The sequence below is a fragment of the Lagopus muta genome, chromosome 1 (genome assembly GCF_023343835.1).
Source record: "Lagopus muta isolate bLagMut1 chromosome 1, bLagMut1 primary, whole genome shotgun sequence".
Classification (NCBI taxonomy): Eukaryota; Metazoa; Chordata; class Aves; order Galliformes; family Phasianidae; genus Lagopus; species Lagopus muta.
The window spans coordinates 91546615-91551765 of record NC_064433.1 but is presented as its reverse complement, the minus strand read 5'-3'; positions in this window follow the sequence as shown (position 1 = coordinate 91551765).

Sequence of the window (5151 nt, the reverse complement as noted above, 5' to 3'; positions counted from 1 at the left end):
GAAGTCGCTATGCATATTTTTTTTACATTTATAAATGCTTTACACTCTCTACAGCTATGAATGCTATATCGGTGTCAGAATTGCAGTCTGTTACCACAGAGTAGGATTCAGAAAGCGTATCCATGTGGCTAAAATACACATGACTTGTCCAAGCATTTTCAGTGTTAGAAACCGAAATGCTCACTGATGGGGTTAAAGAGCACGGTGTAGTCCTGCATGCAACTAGCTGGCTGTGCAGACCTGCATGAGGAAGAGACTGGTCCTTGAATGCAGCAATTTCTGCCCTTCCCTTGCCCCTCCTTGCGCTCTGTGAAGCACTGCAGCCGCCCAGAGAGGTCATAGCGCAGCGTTCCCTGTCTCGCTCGTGATCCAAGGGCTGCTTCACACTGGTCACACGTAGCACAGATACCAGCCCCTGTCTTTCTGCCTCCATCCCTCTGCACAATATAATCATAAATTTTAAAGGTCTGTATAAGCAAACGATACCTTTAAAGAAATAAAATAACTGCAAAAAAACCTGCTGAAGATGGCCTCACCTCTGCAGTGTCTGGTAATTACGCTGCTAAATGCATTTACTCCCACAGTATATCTATGTGAAAATATCTACTTGAAATAAAGAAACATAGTCATTGACATTATGCAGGTGTCCAGCAGAGTCTCAGAAGCTCTGTCCAAAGTGACATGATGGTAGAAAAACCAGCAGCTGGCCCTCATCCTCCGAGCATCTGAGTCAAAAGCCTGGTGTGATGCATCATGAGTCCTGTCTGATCCACTCCAAGGTTTCTTTTGTCTGGAAAGCAGTGCTCAGGCACTGTGTGTGTGTGTGTCACAAGAACCAGGTACCCCCTCCAATGTGCGAGCCCAGAGGCGGTCCAAGGCCACAGATCAGCCAGAGCTAGAGCAAGACTGGAGAATGCACACTCAATCAAAAAGGAGGTCCAGGTGTGAAGCATGTATCAAACTTGCCATTTCCTTGACCCATGCTGGTATGACATCGGAGGAATATTTTTTCTCTTAGAAGCACTATACTACTTACTGTACAGCTGCTTTGTTAGTGCTATCTGCTATGGCCCCTTCTCTCTCATCTGACTGTTCTAATTTAGTCTCTGTTGGATTTAGCTGCCCTAACTGAAAAGGTACTCCATCTCCTCAACCGGGGGGCAATGAATTCTTTAACCACAGTGATATGATCCTCGGTTGAATCACTAATTTCTGCCATTCTCAGTTCAGGATACTGGAGTAAATTGATATTAGTGCGTTAGGCTGTGAGCTGATATAGTTAGCAGTGAGCAAGCTATTCACCAAGCCAGCTCTTCTTTGGGTTGACCACTTCCCACCTTAATAAATTCAGCTTCTCCAGGGTGAATCATGAAGGCTTGGGAACCAGAGCCTCACTTCCCTGGGATGTAATATCACAGTGCTGGAAGCCATCTCGAGCCTTCAGAAAATGATAGGGGGCTAAGGCTCTGTCTGCACGTAGAATGGTTTCCAAACCTGGTTACCTGCTGGTAACACCAACCCTGCTCCAGGATCAGGAACGGCATCTGCTAAAGAACCACCCCTGGCTACTGCCATCTTCAGGGCGATACCATGTAATTATCCAGATCTTTTGTAAAATGACACCTGTGGCAACTGGCAGAGTACTTGCACAAACATTACCAACCCTGAGGCTCAGAAATTTTTAAATACCCTTACTAATATAGTACTAAAACCTTGATGATGAGTGAGAGTGGGTGGAATAATTGTCTCCTCAGAACAAGGTGGCTTTTCTCTTTCAACGCCTGTAGTTGAATCCTTATCTCCTCGATAAATAAAAACAAACCTCCTCTGTTATTATTGTTCTGCTTCACCTTTTGACTGTCGATTAGATTTACCACGCTCACTTCCCTTTGGCAATGCAAGTGGAATGCACGCGTTTCTGATGGGCGCCAGCGCAACCTTTGCCTTGCTCTACCTCAGACCCCCCAGTTCCCCAGTGTCTGGGCAGCTGTTAATGACCCATCCCAGGCACACCTTTCTGAGTGATCGCTGTGGCACACGTGCTCATCACCACTTTGAATTGTTATTTTATTCCTAACCCTCACCTCTTGGAGTCAAATTTGATACCTGTCTGAAGAGAGAAGCTTGTGGTGATGGCTGCCTTGCTCAGGCTGCTTCTCCTTTCCCTGTTTTTTAGTGCTCTCCCTGATGAGGCCCCAGGATTATTGCAAACCAGTCCCAGGAAGAAATGCTGTTCAATTAGGCGAAAAGAAACTCGAAGGAAAAAAGGAGTAGAGCCAGCAAATTGCTTGAGATAACAATCTCCCCCCACCCGTGTGTCTCTGTAACTAAGAGGATTAGCTGAACTTTCTGTGTCACACCAAAACTGACAATAAGCAACAGTGACTTCCCCCCGCTGGCACTTGTACCTTCACATGTTTCATTTTCTTGCCCATACTACTGCCTTGCCCCTTGCTGATTGTATGACAAACTTGGGGATGAACGTGATGGCTCTTTCCTTTCCTTTCAGATTTATGACTCAAAGCCAAACAAAACCCAACTCTAGTTATTACATGCTCTGTTTCCTCCTAACAACAGCTCACTTTTAACAGTATAAGCTAACCAAGGAAACATGGAAATATGGTCTACTTGATCTCATCTGATCTATCTGCTGTTTGCAGATAGAGACACGAACAGCCACCATGGGACTAAGCATAAAGACTTCCCTCGGGAGCAGGACCAGTTGTGCACTATGTACAAAGCCAAAGTCCCATCAAAAGCCAGAGTGAGAGAGTCTCCATGTAGCTTTAGTACCACCAGCAAGAAGCTTGATGCTTTTTTGTGCAGTGGTGGGACTATCCAGAGTGCTTTTCCAGTGAGGGAAATGAGCTCTGATGAAGGACGCTGTTGCTAATGACGGTATCAGCCCCACATGCTTCTGACAGTGGCATAAACATGGTGAAAAGAATGCAGTGAGAGGTTGATTACACGTGAAATAATTCCTGTTTCTGTAGTAAAACTGGGTTTGCTGAGTTGCATATAAACATTTTAAAGCAGGTGAGCAGCTCTTTACCATGAGCGTAACGCAGAACTCATGCAAAGAGAGTAAACTGGTTCCAAAACAGAAGACTGAGGACTATCTCACTGACACTTGCTGCCTCCTCTTCTCCCTGTCCCCCAGAAGTTTCCACACAACAACACAGCAGAAGCTGGTGGAAATGTGGAAGGTGAATCTCTCTGACACCTGAGAGACAGCATGCAGGCACACTGACACAGTAAGTAGCTGTGCCACAGGGAAGGAGGCAGGAGAAGCGGAAATATTTGGGGATGTAAGATGTCACGAGGAAACAAATCGGGATGTGGGACTCCAGTGACTGTCACCAGGGCAGGGATTGAAAGAAAATGCTGGCGGGACAACATCAGCAGGAAATACTGGGGTTGGGTCATAAAATGCTTGGGATTTGCCCATTTTTGGAAAGCGTTTTACCGAACTAGGCATCTGTGCTACCTGCCCTTGTATTGCTACACAACTCCCTAGACCTAAATTAAATCACTATGGCATTTCTGCCATGTTAAACGGTGCAAGCAGGTACTCTCAAGCCACATAAATTCAGCAAAGTAGTGGTTTGGGGGTCTCCGTACAGCTTTACTTGAGATTAAAGGGTATGTACTGTGAGGGAGAAATACCTTCAGACAGGCTTTTACTCCAAAAATTCGTTCAGACCGAGGCATTGTAAGAAACGCCCAATGTACTGCTGTGGGGCAAGACTGCCTTGTCACTCTATAGCAACCCCTGTCTCCTCTATATGGAGCAGCAGTTTCAGTTCAAAGAGATCTAGGCCCATTCTCTTTCTCCATATACATGAAATGGGACCAGAGTGGAGCGTGGCAGCCTCTTAACAGTGCCCCACAGCACTGTGAGAGTTCAAACTAGAGAGTGAAGGACACCGTGTCCAATTGAAATTACAGAGGAATTCAGGGTAGGCAGAATGTAATTACACAATTGGAATTTAAACTGTGAAATTAAAAGGAAATATTCAAGGATGAAGGGGCAGAGAGAATCCCTAATCTCCAGCCAGGCTAGGCTGTGTGCCAGAAAAGTCCTTTCTGAAGAGGGAATAAGCAAAGCGCCTGTCCTGGAAGAATGGGAGGTAGAGAATAAAGACAATGTTTTCAAAAGCACCCCAACTCCAGCTGTGAGTTTGTCTCGCGGGCTGTGTCTACTTGACAGAAAACCTTGTGGTTGCTAAAAGGTGTCAGATGCATCCCTCTTGGCCCCCTCTTTGCTGAGGTCAAAACCAATTTGGTTCCTCGTGTAAAAGCATCCCCAGAGCACTCCTGAAGCCTACAGCAGACACTGCACTATGAGGCTGGCCGAAACAACGTGGCCTTCATTTTCTTACAGGTGTGAAACATGGCTTGTCCATCTGGATGGGGTCTGCCAGACTGCAGTCTCACTCTCTCTGATATGTGAGCGCTTCCCCAGTGTTAGTTAACAATCCCCAAAACGCTAATAGTGCATATTTTCAGTGTTCCTTTGTAGTAAAAGGGGAAGAGAAACTCACTGTGGCGGTCTTGAGCAGCTACTTGGATCAGGCAATGGCAAATCCCAATCCCAGGAGCACTGAATCAAGCTTCAGAAGCCCATTGTGGTCCCCCTGCAGGAGGAGGGTCAGGCTGTGGATCTCTGCGAGCTAAGCGTGCTCCTTGGCTCAGGGCACAGTTTGCCTGTTTTACCTACTTGCCTCATAGGTAACTGAGGATGTATTACTGAGTTTCTCTGCCTCGATTTGCCATTGCTAAGAAGGCGTGGCAATAACTTCCTGAACCACCTAAGCTGGTCATGGGTTAAATGATAGATGATTAAAATTGGAAGGTGTTCAAAGGCTGCATTGATGAAAACCATTGAAATGTATATAAAAGATTGAGCTAGAGAAACAAAGTGTAGCCAAAGTGGCAGAAGGTGAGAAACGGACTGAAAAACCCACCTGAAAAGATATGCGTCCTCCTAGTGATCAGCTCTCCCTTTCCTGAGGATGTGTGAAGGTTCTGAATCACTGTTTTTCTACAAATACGAAAATGAAAATCACGTTTCATCTGTGCTCCATGTCCAAAAAAGCAGTAGGCTAGCAGCTGGGAGGAGCAGAGCCTTGCAAGATGGCACAACTTCCT